We start from the raw sequence: 15019 nt of genomic DNA, 5'->3' as shown, positions 1-15019 counted from the left end.
CACGAGGTTTATTGATAACAGCCGGTGATTGAGACTGGGAGATGGGCGTTCTTGTAAAATGACGACCAGTGCCGAAAAAAAAAAAAAAAATGCCCAGCTATGATTACTAGCCGGCGCATAAATAAACGAGAGTAATGCTACACTCGAGCCCAACCGAATAATTCTTTATTCTGTATCCCAGCTGAACGTTTTGACTTGGAGTCTCCCGTCGGGCCAAATTTTCAAAACGATCAAATTTGAAGAATAAGTTGAAGAAATGTGATTAGGAGAAAATTTAGAACTGATATACAGATAATAAGGTGTGGTATTTTATGTTTAAAAAAATGCTTTGTCAAAAATACATAAAGTTTTTTGCATTTTATTTATGAAAATGCAAAAAAATTTTGCATTTCTTATTGTTGCGTCCTGGAGTGTTCACAACAGTAGAGATATATATATAAAGTTTAATGTTTTAACTTTGTACGAAGATCCAACACGCAATCAGATAAAAGGAGTGAGTGCAACATTCATAAGACACAAAGTTGTTAACGTTGAAAATCTTGAAAAGGAAAAAAATCATGAGGTTTGACCCAATTTGAATGAATCCACTGTTAGCAGTCACCATGCCGTTCTGGGCAAAATTAGCTGCTGTCGGGCAGAACTCCGGCGTCAATTGGCGTTCAGGTAGAACTCTGGTGTCGGTAGGCTGCCGGGTGGATCTCCAATTGTGATCGAGGAAGAGTTTGGTGGCAAGAGAGCTCTCTTCCTTCTCTTTATTTTCTTCATTCTCTTCTTACTTATGCCTCCTTCTCCTCCCCTCTTGGGGATCCCCTTCTATAAGAAATGAGAAGTTTATTTATAGTTTTTTAAGAGTGACATGATCAGTAAATAGGAGGAAAATCATGTGTAAATTGGGAGTGGTTTGAATGGACGGCTGATGTTGAATCCCTTGATTGTGGATCATTAATTGGACATTTGAATATCTTAATGATATCAGAATTCATTGATCTTATGCTCATTGGATTTGTCTCATCAAGCCGTTCGATTCGATTATAAGAATGTCATGTTTGGAAACCATTTAGTAATCCAAATCATGGTTTGAACCTTCTGAATGTGCTTCGGGTCTTCGATTTGGACCCATTTGTGCTTAGATTGGGTCGAATTTGCTGTCGTTGGGTTCGAATTTCTTAGACGTTCAATTTGACTGTAGTTTTGCTAAAATCAGAGTTCAGATAGTCTCTGATTTAATATTTTAAGTTTCTAACTTGATATTGCCTCGAGATTCGTGCCCCATCAAGATAATTTTTTGATGATATATCACTTATTAAATTTTTTACGTTTTTCTTTAACTCAAGCTTTTTTGCATTTTCAGAAGAAAACCCTTATTTTTTAAGTTTTAAGAATAATTAGAATTAATAATTTTGAAATTTAAAAATTTGAAATAAATTATTTTATTTATAATTAAGTTTAATATGAAATATATCAAATTTGAAATTAGTTTAAATTACAATTAATTAAGTTTGATATTAAAATAGAATTAAAATTTTGAAGTTTAATATTACATAGATTAAATTTGATATTTACTAGCTTTAAGATTTGTATTAAGTTTGATAATAATAACAACAACAACAACAACAACAACAACAACAACAACAACAATAATAATAATAATAATAATAATAATAATAATAATAATAATAATAATAATAATAATAATAATAATAATAATAATAATGATAATAAAAGTAATAATTCATGCATTGTTCAAATAATTATCTTGATTGGGAACAAATCTCGAGACAAAATCAAGTTTGAAACTTTCAAAATTAAATTCAAGATCATCTGAACTCTGATTTCAGCAAATTTATAGTCGAACTGAACATATCGAGAATACAAACCCAACGACACCAAATTCGACTCAATCTGAGCCCAAATTGGTCCAAATAAAGGACCCGAATCACCGTCGGAAGGTTCAAACCACAATTTGGTTTACCAAACAGTTTCCAAATGTGACATGCTTATAGTCGAATCGAGCAGCTCAACGCGACGAATCCAATGAGCCCAATATCACAAAATTCCACCATCACTAAGACCTTCATTGTCCAGTGAATGGTCCATGATGAAGGGATTCAACATCGATCATCCATCCAAACCACTCCTCATTTACCCCTTAGCTTCCTCCTATTTATGGGCCATGCCACTATGAAAAATCTATAAATAGGCCCCTCCTTTCTCTTGAAAAGGACATCCCAAGCAAGAGGGCAAGAGAGAGATCAGAGATAGCTCTTGCCTCCTCGCTCCTCCTTGACCACCGCCCAGACTTCTACTGGACCACCACCCAACGTTGGACTTCCGCTGGACCACTGCCCAACATCAGAGTTCTTACAGACCACCACCTGACGTCAGAGTTCTATCGTACCACCACTTAACGGCGAACTTCCGCCTAACCACTTCCTGATGTTAGAGTTCTGCTAGACCATTGCCTGACGCAGGAGTTCCGTCGGACCATCGCCTGACGTCAGAGTTCCACTAGACCACTGGCAGATGTCAGAGTTCTACAGGACCACCGCCTGACACTGGAGTTCTATTGAACCACTACTTGACGCTAGAGTTCCGCCGGACCACCGCTTAACACCGACATTTTTCCGAACTACTGCTGGACCAGTGACTGAGGCCCAAACTTTCATAGGACCACCAACAGAAGTTGGAGTTCTGTTAGACCACTGAATAATATCTAAACTTTTACCTGACCACTACCTTATGACTATGCTCCTTTAGACCTTTTTTGCCTGCTACGATCCTTTTGACCTCCATTGTCATGCAACGGTCTTTTTAACCCCTATCTCTTGTCTATTATGGTTCTCCCGACCTTTGTCGCCTACTATGATTCTTTTGACCTCCATCGCCAGACAATAATCTTTTTAACCCCTATCTCCTATCAATTATGATTCTTTCGACCTCTGTCGCCTGTTACAATCTTTCCAACCTTCATCGTCAGACAACAGTCTTTTAGACCCATGTCTCATGCCGAGTACGGTCCTTCCGACCTCTATCACCTTCTACAGTCCTTCTGAACTCCATCGCAAGACAATAATCTTTCTAACTACTATCTCCTACTGCCTAACATTATCAAGCAGTGTTATGGCATACAACCTTAGATAGGTCACACATCCTTGGTGAATTCTCTCGACCTCTGCCATATAAGTTAATATATTTGAGCTGTACTCTAATGTACAATCTCAGATAGGTCACAAATCGTTGATGGATTCTTTTGATCTCTTCTACACAACCTAACGTGATTCAGCGGTTCTCTAGCATACAATCTCAGATAGATTACACATCTTTAGTGGATTCTCTTGACATCTTCCATATAAGTTAATGTCAACGAGTAGTATTCTGATGTATAACCTCGGATAGGTAACACATCATCGATGGATTCTCTCGACCTCTTTCACAGAGGTTAATGACTTCAAGCAATACTCTAATATATAACCTTGGATAGGTCATATATCCTTGATGGATACTCTTGACCTCTTCCACACAGGTTAATATCACCGAGCAGTGCTCTGATATATAACCTCAGATGGGTCACATATCCTTAGTGAATTTTCTCAACCTCTTACACACATGTTAATATCATCGAAGAGTGCTCTAACATACAACCTTCGATAGCTCACATATCCTTAATGGATTCTCTCAACCTCTTCCATAAGGTTAACATCATCGAACAATGCTATGTCATATAACCTCAGATAGGTCATACATCCATGATGGATTATCTCAACCTCATCCATATAGGTTAACATCATTGAGCGATACTCTAACATAAAATCTCAGATATGTCACACATCTTTGATGGGTTATCAACCTCTTCCATACATGTTAACGTCATTAAGTAGTTCTCTAATAGACAATCTCAGATAGGTCGCACATCCTTGGTGGATTCTCTCGACCTCTTCCACAAAGGTTACATCATCAAGTAATGCTCTGATGTTCAACCTCTGACATATAACCTTAAATAGGTTACACATTTTTTATGAATTCTCTCGACCCCTTCCATATAGGTTAACATCATCGAGCAACACATTGACATATAACCTTAGATAGGTCATATATCTTTGGCGGATTTTATTGACCTCTACTCTACAACACACTGAAGCATCTCCTGCAACTTCTCATTCATAGAAAGATTATAACATGATCATCATCAAGCCTCCACTTAGTTAACACTATTAGTGTGTCACTAAACTAGTGAAAAGCCATTATTGGCATTTCGCTCGACTACTATTTATAACATACCCTCCAACTATATCCTTAATCTCTCCACCCGTCGTTGGACTTTTGCATGATGTCAAACATTTATCAAACTTCTATCTGACGTTGAATTTCCACCCATCGCTGGACTTATGTCCTTTATCTGACTTCTACTCGATTCCAAATTACCACCCATCACTAGAATTATGTCCGCCTTCAAACTTTCATCAAACTTCTACCCAATGTCGAATTTCCACTTGTCACTAGAGTTATACCTATTGTCATACATTCGTCGGATAACTACCTAACGCCAAATTTCCACCCATCATTGAATTTCTGCATATCACTAGATTTTCGTCTAACTTCTACCCGATGCTGAATTACCACCCATCGTCAGACTTCCATCTATCACCAAACTTTCATTAGACTTCTACTTGATGCCAAATTACCACCAATCATCAGACTTCTGCCCATTTTTTAACTTTTGTCAGACTTCTACCCAATAATGAATTACCACTCATATCTAGACTTCTACCAATCATCAGACATTTCTCAATCTTCTACCTGATGCCAAACTTCCACCCATCTCTGAGCTTCTGTATATTGTTAGACTTCAACCTAACTACATGATCTCTTGAAGAAGGAGGATGAAGCTACTATTTAGTGAGGAGCACTAGATCTGGATAGGGGATACCACCTGAATAGGACTAGGGAAGTGCTTCAGCTTGAGGGAGGAAAAAAGGAGGAAACTTCTACTCGGTGAGGGGCCTTAGATTTGGATAGGGGATACAATCTGAACAGTGCAAGGGTAATGCCTTAGTCTGAGGAAGAGGAGAGGGGAGGAGTGCAAGAGTTTCATATCCCTAAGGGAGTATTTTTAGCAAGAGGATGTTTCAAAAAAATTATTTTTTAGCGGTTTGCCAGCAGTTGGCCAAATCGCATCCAATTGGTTATGGTTGACACATGACCCATAAGCCATGTGAATATGAAGCAGACAGTAAGGACAAGCGCGTGATAAAACCGGGAAGAGCGTGGCGGCATCAGGCAATGTTGGCAGGAGGCTGCGGCAGCTAGTTTGTCCCAATCCATTTCCTAGACAAAAAGGCCAAATCGGACAATTTTGGGTCCCCATGAACATTTTTTGACGTCCTAAACTCAATTTTAGTAGTTTTAAAACATTTTGAGACCTCTACACCCAAGATAGGATTATTTTCTAGTTTTGAATCACATTAAAAAATTTTTAGGAGCAGTGATGCATATTTTCTGACTTCTGAAGCTTTAACTTTTGAAAGTAGGGGGCAATTGATGTGTGATCCAAAAATTTATCTTGATCGGGCACAAATCTCAAGGAATATTAAGTTGGAAATTTCCAAAATTAAATTTGAAATCATTCAAACTCCAATTTTAGCAAACTTACATTCGAACTGAATGCCTCAAGAATACGAACCCAACGACACCAAATTTGACTCAATCCAAGCCCATTTGGGTCCAAATCAAGGACCCGAAGCATTATTTGAAGGTTCAAACCACAATTTGGATTACCAAATGTGACATGATTATAGTCTAATCGAGCGGCTTGAAGAGACTAAACTAATGAGCCTATGATCATGGTACTCCACCATTACTAAGACCTTTCAAATGTCTAGTGAACAGTCCATAATCATGGGATTCACCATCGACCGTCCATCCAAACCTCTACCCTTTTACACATGATCTTCCTTATATTTATGGGCCATGCCACTCAAGAAAATCTATAAATATACCCCTCTTTTCTTTTGAAAGGGACACCTCAAGCAGGATGGCAAGAGAGAGATCAGAGATTACTCTTCCATCCTCACTCCTCCTTAACCACCGCCCGGACTTCCATCGGACTACCAATTGACGTTGGAGTTCTACCGGACTACCACTCAACATTGGACTTCTGCCAAACCACTGCCCGACGTAAGAATTTTTCCATACCACTAACAGACGCTAAAGTTCTACTAGACCACCACCTGATGCTGGACTTTTATCAGACTACCCGACACAAGAGTTCTGTCAGGCCACCACCTAACATAGGAGTTCTATCAAACCACCGTCTAACAATGGAGTTCCACTGGACCACCACCTGACACCGGAGTTTTGTTAGACCACTACATGACGACGGAGTTTCATCGGACCACTATTTGATGTCGGAGTCCCGCCGGACCACTGCTTAACACTAAAGTTTTTCCAAACCACCATCAGACAACCGACTAAGGCCCAAACTTTCATCAGACTACAGATAGAAGTCAGAGTTCTGCTAGGCCACTAAATAATGCCTAGACTTTCATTGTACCAATGCCTTATGACTATGCTCCTTCTGACCTCCTTCGCATGCTATGGTCCTTCTAACCTCCGTCGTCAGACAATAATTTTTTTGACCCCTATCTCCTGCTGACTATGGTTCTTCCAACCTCCATCACCTGCTAGCATCCTTTTGACCTTCATCGCTAGACAATAGTCTTTTTAACCCTTGTCTTCTGCTGACTATGGTCCTTCCAACCTTTGTTGCATATTACAATCCTTTTGACCTCTATCACCAGACAATAATCTTTCTAACTATTATTTCCAACCGAAAATAGTTGTTTTGACCTCCCTCACCAGACAATGATCTTTTTTACCACTATCTCTTACTAACTACAGTCCTTCTGACCTCCCTCACTAGACAACAACTTTTTGACCATTATCTCTCACCGACTACTATCCTTTTGACCTCCCTCGCCAGATAATGGTCATTCTAACCACCATCACTAGAATATCGTCTTTCTGACCTTTTTTGTTAGCTGACTATGGTTCTGGCTATTAAACGAACAATTCAATACTAATTCTTCTAATTCTCACCATATAATATGATATAAATTTGCTACATCAATCTAAGGCCTTTCTCCAAAGGAAGGGCCTCATTTGTACTCGACTTTAAATAATAGTTGATTCATTCAAATTAGGCCAAACCCCATAGTTTTCCCCCATTTTTAGGGGTTTTCACGAAAAAATTCTAGTGTCTCTTATGAATGCTTCACCCTCTCTTTTATCTTCTTATGTGCTAGATCTTCGTACAATGCTAAAACATTAAATTTCATATTTCTCCATCGCGAATTATCTAGGATGCAACAATAATAATAATAACAATAACAACAATTACAACAATAATAATGTTAATATAATAATAATTAGTGTAATATTAACATTTATAAATTTGATATTAAGTATTATATTAAATCATTAAATTTGATATTAATATATGAAGTTTAATGCAAAAAAAAGTTTAAGATTAATTAAATTTTAGATTAATTATAATAAATCTATAAATATTATGTAATAACAAAGACATTTTAAGTTGAATGTAGAGTGATTTAACTTTATGTTATATTAGTTAGATTTAGTAATAAATAATTACAATAATTTGAAATAAATTTTTTGTAATATTACTTTAAACAAAGTTAATTATTTATTTAGGTCAGACTAAACTTAACTAATGCATCAAAATTAAATTATTACATGAATTATTAATCATTTAGATTAGTTAAATATTATTATTATTATTACTACTTTACTAAAGTGCTAACAAACCAAATATCATATTTAGAGTTTATTTGTGTGTTAGATTTCAAGCTGATCCAAATGAATCATATTTGATGCTGTTAAAAGAATTATGAGATATTTTTTAGAAACTTAAAACTTATGGACTTAGTATCCTAAGCATATCTCTTCTTTTGAAATCATTGGATATTCTAATTCAGTTTTTTCAGGATGTAGGGTTGATAAGAAAAGTACTTGTAGAACTTGTCAATTTATAGGAACTCTTTAGTTTATTGGTCTAACAGAAAATATAATTCAATAGCCCTTTCTACTACTTAAGCATAATGTATATTTGTTAATGTATGTACTAAATGAACTCATCATTTTTTGAACAATTCGTACTATACAAAGTGGGGTTCATATTGATGACTCCTATAGTATAAAATGGGGCCATTCATGTTCGTACCAAATGATACATGATTTGGTTAAACTGTTCATACTATATGAAGTAGGGTTCATATAGATGATTTATAGTGTATGAAATAAGGTTCGTACATGATCATATTAAATGAATTGGTTCAGTTTTGACCAATTCATACAGTACAATATCAGTTTATACAAATGATTGATAGAGTATGAAATCAGGTTCATAAAGGATCGTACATAGATTTTTAAACTGTTCATACATATGGTCTACGATTATACTGTATGATCTGAGTATGTTCAAGTTGAAATTTTTAATTTTCTATATGGTTTTTCTTGTCTTTCATATACAAGTATGCTAAAAACTGGCATTCGATATATTTGTGTGAATTTCTCTTGAGAGTGGATAAGGAGAGTGTTTAGGAGATAGTTTTAGGAGTGAAGAGTGAGAGATCTTTTGAGAGGAAATTTTGAGGGGATTCACAAGGTTTTCCAAAGGTAAGGATCTCTTATTTATTCTTCAAGATTCTCCCTACTTCCTTGAAGGCTATTGAGAGAAGAATTTTGAAGAAGATCACAATACTTTGCCTTCACCAGGAGGGTGAGAAAGGATGTTTGTACTCTGTCATCATTAGGAGGATGAGAAAGGATGTTGGTACTCTGCCATCACTAAGAGAGTGAGAAAGGATGTTGGTACTCTACCATCACCAGGAGGGTGAGAAAGGATGTCAGTACTCTACTGCGCTGGATTAGTTGAGGAGAGGTGTTGACCACGATTTTGGCCAAATCTCTTGGACCAAGGGGTTAACTTCGTCAAATTGACCAAGCCAGGACCCAAGACCTCTCCCACTCAGTTCAATGGGTCGATCTGAGTCTGCTGAGCCCAGACCCAGGTCCTGGGTCAACCAGGGTTAACCCAAATCGACCCCTTTAGCCTATTGGAGCCCGATTTAATTCCAGATTGAGCCCAAATCTCCCTTGGACTCATCCCCATCATTCCATGGGTCTAAATAGGCTGAATTGATCAAGTCAAACTTTGACTTGGTCAACCCAGGCCTTAATAGGTCATTATGACCCATTAGGACCCATTAGGGCTTAAATTCAAATCCAAATCAATCCAATTTCTTGCTTGGCTCAAAACCCTCACTCTCTTGACCTACTTGACTGGTTTGACCAAGTCAAACTATGACTTAGTCAAATCAAGTATTTAATAGGTCAAATTGACACATTTAAGGTGCATTTAGAGCCTAATTAATAGAATTTAAGGCCTCTAAACATTTTAAAATTCAAACTACGGCCTAATCTGAGGGATTTCCCTCCTAAATCATTGGAGGTTTGATCCTAGCCGTAGATCTAAGGGTTATGCCGTTTAAATAGCAAAAATTAGATGGTTTGAAGGATCTTTTTGCAATCCATCTCTCCCTAGAGCCTCTCATCTCGAGATACTTGGTGTGAGAGTTCCTCTAGGTCCCCTCTCCCTTCCATGAGTCAAACTCCGTCGATCGAAGCCGCCGCCGGCGAGATCTCCGGCCAACCGAGGCTTAAGATCTTCTCAATTGATTTCTCGACAATCCAGAGCTCGTTTGATCGAGGATCCAAGAGGGAAAATGTACGAGGACAATCTACAAGCTCAACCGTGTCAAAGATTCGAAGATCGAACGGTAAAATATCTCGAAATCCCTTAAAATAGTTCACATAGCTTCGAGTTAAATAGCTTTAAGTACAGTGCATATTAAGACTTGAAACAACACCCCCATGATTTTTGTTCATTCATAGATTATATGTTTAAAATTTCATTTGATTTCATTGTATGGATCATGAGAATGAGTGAAATAACGTATTATGGTTTCGGGTATGTCCGCATACGCAATGGATTGATCGGGAACGGTTGTGATCTGCCCCTTTCCGTAGTCTGGATTGACCGCGAGTCTCCACCCACGATTTGACTTGCTACTTGGCAAGATCTGAGCCGTTCGCATGAAATTATGGGTGATCAGACGGACCTAATCCGTGGCCGACGTGGATAAGTGCCGCTGATTGCGGCAATTATGGCCGCAATCATTGGCGGAGGCGCCAATGATTGGCGCAGTCTCGTGGTCCAACCTGCGGCTGCCGCGTGTCAATCCCGTGGGTCCTGCCGCCAATTTAATATAAATAAATTTTATAATTATTTTTAAAACCCTTTTTATACATATTTCTTTAACAAATCATAATAAAATAAATATGAGTCCAAAAAATATGCGCAATACCTCGAATTGCTCGTATTCTCGGCCTCTTTAATTTAAAATTATTAAAAAAAATACTATATATTCATTTAAATATTTTAAAAAATAGTAAGTTTTAATTATTTTTAACAAAAATTCACATCTTTTTCATTTTAAATCGGATTTTTGTGTGCAACCCCTTGTTCTTTTTAGAAAAAATGTAAACTTTATTTTAAAATTGTTTTTATTAGCTGATTCCTGCTGTTCTGATAGATTTCTTTCTTAAGAGCACTATTTGTCTATTTAAGTATTATTTGGGTATTTAGTATAGTAATTATTTTTAAATTAAAAACTATTTTGAAACCCTTTTCAAAACCTTGATTGAGGGGTCAGTGGGTCTCCCATATATTTATTTACTATAACTTGACCTATTTTAATTATCTTAACTTTCAAAATTTATATATATTTAAGTATTTTAAAACTACTTTAAAATTACTTATATATTAAATCTCCTAATTTTGGTAGACTCACTACATAAAATTTTAAACATGGATTACATGCATGAAGAGCAATCATGGGGGAGTGGGTTAGTGAATGGTTGAGGCCCAATCATTCACTAATCCCTTCTTTAGTTATATTTATTTTCTTGTTATTTGTAGTTTGCACGTGTAGGGTGCACCACCACTTAGTTTAGGCTCTCCTAGATCTAAGGACATGGTGTGTTTACTGCTTTTTATGTTACCATGCATTTATTACCTTGAGGGTTAGATAAAATATCACTTTAAACTCCTATAACGTAGTGACACCCTAAGGTCAATAATTAAGGACTCGTTTAGCGAACTTAGAAAATTTCTAGGAGCTAGGGTAGATCACTGATTAACATAAAAACTTTCACATTTGAACTTAGAGACAATGAAAATCCCAGAATTTTTAGGTCTTGTTAGCCCCCTTAATTAACCAACCCTTATTAACTTGCTAAATAGGGCCCCAAGACCTTCTAAAAGTTATAGTAAATCTATTTTAGATCAGAAAATTAACCATAATACCTCAAATTGTTCAGAATCTGATCCTTACTTCAGATAAATAGGGCTCCTCAGTTTAACTCTAGGCTGACCCTTAATTTGACCTTAGGTAGAAATTATCGTTTTGCCCCTAATAAATTACTAAAAATTAATAAAAATACCAAAGTCTCCCCAAACACTTAGGACCACTTTCTCAAGTCATACCTAAACTTTAGGAGTGATTTCAATCTGTTTGGAGCTGATTTGTATCAAAACCATAAAATCAGCCCTTAATTAGACAATTTCATAAATACAATGAACTTAGAAAATTCAGAACTAATTGTAAAAAATTCCAAATCAGGAAAACTCACTTGAATTAGACTCCTATTAGGGTCTAGTGTTTATTGAAAATATTAGAATTCTAGAATCTCACTTAAATTAGAAAGTCAACATTTTTGGTCAATCATAGTTCATTTAAGGCCCGAAACTTAGAAAATTCATAACTTTTCCTAAAAATTTCCAAATCTAGCATACTACCTGGCTAGCTACTCATCTTAGGGTCTAGCATTTTTCTAAAATATTAGGAGACCCAAACCTAGCTTATTTCCCATAGTGATGTTTTGGACACCCTTAATATAGTACTTAGGAGGACCCGGGACTTTCCAAAATTGGCTAATACAATTTTAACTTCAAATAATATTATCCTAAGTTTTTAAAACTGATAAACAAACTAAATGAACTAAAATGGACCCTAATCCATTAAAACTTTGACTTTAACTAAAATTTCATTTTCTGGCCTATAACAAATCTGAAATGTAGGCAATTTTAACAACTACTCAAATTAGGATCTATCAAAGCCACACCAGCCTTACACATACATAGAATTGATTGCTAGGGCACCACTTCTTGATCTAGGCTAGGATGGTGGTTTATTTTTCTACTGTGTGCCAGAGCCTTTTGACATTTTTATTGCATGCTGTTAGAAATTGAATTGATATGCTTACTTACTTTTCCTGCACTCTGTGAACTGATGTGCTGAGTGCTAGATTTACCCTTAGGTTAGGATGTTTAGCCCTCATAATTAAGAATATGGCTTGGCACAGCTTCAATGGGTTGATTTTTATTTTTATATAACTGCTTAGGATGATTTTCATTAGGATAACCTTACAGGAATTTTTAGATTTACTGCTTTATATTTAATATAAAATTTTTAATAATAGTTAAGAGTTATGAAAGTGCAATCTAAGTGGGATATTCTTATCCAACTCAAATTCCAAAAGAAGAAGGCATCCCTAAAGGGGAAAGTCTTCTTCCATTTGGGAGATCAAGTTGGATGACTTTAGATATTCAAAGAGAAAAGGCAATACCCCCTACCAGGGGGATTGTCTCTTCGTTTGGATATTCAAGCCATTACGAATCAAAGGAGTCCAAGGAAGAGAAATCCAAGGAGGAGAAATCCAAGGAGTCCAAGGAGGAGAGTTCCAAAAAGTCCAAGGAGAAGAAGACACCTAGAAGATTGAAGACTTGAAGAATAATATCCCACTAAAAATCATCTGTGTCTGTCATAGGCTTAAAAATCGGGGTTGTTGGCAGTGGTGCCCGGCCACTTTACTTTCTACATATTTAGTTTGTAATAAGGGCAGTTTGCCTGTGGACTTTTAATTAATTTGTTGGATTTATATTGATGTGTTTACCTGATTGCACAGTAGCAATTGCATGTTTTTCTTAGGTTTCTTTCTTGCATGTCATTTTTTCTTTTGCCTGGATACTCGTTAGGCTCTTTAAGGACTAAAAAAAAATTTCTACTTATAACCAAAATTTAATATTTAAGTCTTAAATAACATAGAAATCTAACAAACCTAGAGAATTGCCGGAACAATTCGGGGTCGCATGCATATTACTGCATATTTCTTTCCTTACTATAAGACATCTCTCTGCTTGCGGGTAGAGTCTAGATAATCTAGCCTATGAGGATGAAGTGCTGGACCTAAGGAGACCCAGTCTTTTCTAAAAATTTATTTTCTATAAGCCTGTTTTTAAAATCCTTTGTATACCTGATTTGGAAGCTTGAACTAGTATGCATTGCTTTAGTAACTAACTAATTAAAATTTAATTGCATTAGCTAGGAGCATTCACCCCACATAAGGTCAGGACCAATTAGGAAACTCTATAGATGTTAGTCCTACTTCTAAAAAAAAATTGTACCACCCACCCATCTTTCATAACTAACTTGATAGCAAAGTTTTAAAGCGACTAGGTGGCTCCCCAATCCAGGCCGGGGTAAGTCCAAATTTTGCACAGTATTAGCTAGGACACGGGTCTTAGTGTTGTGTAGAACACTAAACCCAACCTAAATTTAGGATTTAAGGCTACTACACTCACTCTCGTAGTATGCCTTATATAGTAGGTAGATCCTTTCCTTTCAGCGACTATAAATCCTACTTATCTACATACAGGATGACTCCACATCCATCATTCTCTCATGCATGTGATTGATTGCCTGACTTTCTTTCATCTAGTTCCTCTTTAGTACCCTAGAGCATCCGAATGCTGGTATGAACCATACATTCTAATTCAGCCCTTCGGACCTTTCTTCCTTTTGGGTAGGATTTCCTAGTCTATAACCTCGTGCCAATCCTATTGTAGGAAGAGATAATGTATGATCCTTAATCGAGAATTTTCTCAGGATCCGGCCTAGGATGTAATTAATCACAGGGGCATGTGGTCGTGGGAAACACGATCCCACTTCTACTAAACCCCACTCGAGCTGTCATATCGGGTGGGAAAACCCGTGATTAGGTCGTGTATATTACTACCCATCGGGGTGCACTGACGAGAGCCACTATCCTTAATGGTTAGTCGCATGCACAATCCAATCTGCCCTTCCATCGAGCTGTTCGTGTCGAGTGTAGAGGCCTACGATCATTTTGTCCTACGGGATAGTGTGGTCATACCCTCTGCGTTCGTACCCTATGAGCGGTGCTCTTTTGGAGGTCCACAGGTTTCTAGCAACCATGGTGAGACCAATTTCTCTCTCCATCTTTGGATTCTATATTATCTTTTTTTCTGTGTACTCCAGGATTGGTACTCCTTAGATTAGGTCCATCCCACTCTTAGTTAAGGTCTTTCCTAGTTAGAGTTCCTTTCCCTGTAGCTAGGGTTCCCCTACTCTACTTTTTTCCAGCCTTACAAGCTATTCCGGCCCTTATCAATTCATATCTATCTTTATCAAATTCTTCACTCTTTCTTGATTTCAATTCTAATTGACCTATTCACTTTCTTTTCTTGGCAGCAATGTCATGGCTCCTTTCATTCTATCTCTTACTTTTAGCTTTGGTTCAAACGTACGGGTGACTCTCCGTAAGTCCCTTCTAGCTAGTTCGCCCGCTGGAGGGATCACTTTTGGTTCCTTTATGGACTCGGCCTTCGTCACTCTTGGCGGGCAGACCCCGATGGAGGCTACTGCATTCTCTCCTCCTTAGAGGAGAGGACGCGCAGCTATGCGCCCTTTCAGATGACCAGCTACTCGGCGGACAGTCAGGGCACCTGCTCATCCTGTTTCTATACTTGCGCAGCCTATGCGCCTTGTGGCTAGGAGACCAGTGCCTAGGCCACTTC

This window comes from Dendrobium catenatum, unplaced genomic scaffold (genome assembly GCF_001605985.2).
Source record: "Dendrobium catenatum unplaced genomic scaffold, ASM160598v2 fragScaff_scaffold_743, whole genome shotgun sequence".
NCBI classification, from domain to species: Eukaryota; Viridiplantae; Streptophyta; class Magnoliopsida; order Asparagales; family Orchidaceae; genus Dendrobium; species Dendrobium catenatum.
Note: the sequence above shows the minus strand (reverse complement) of the source record.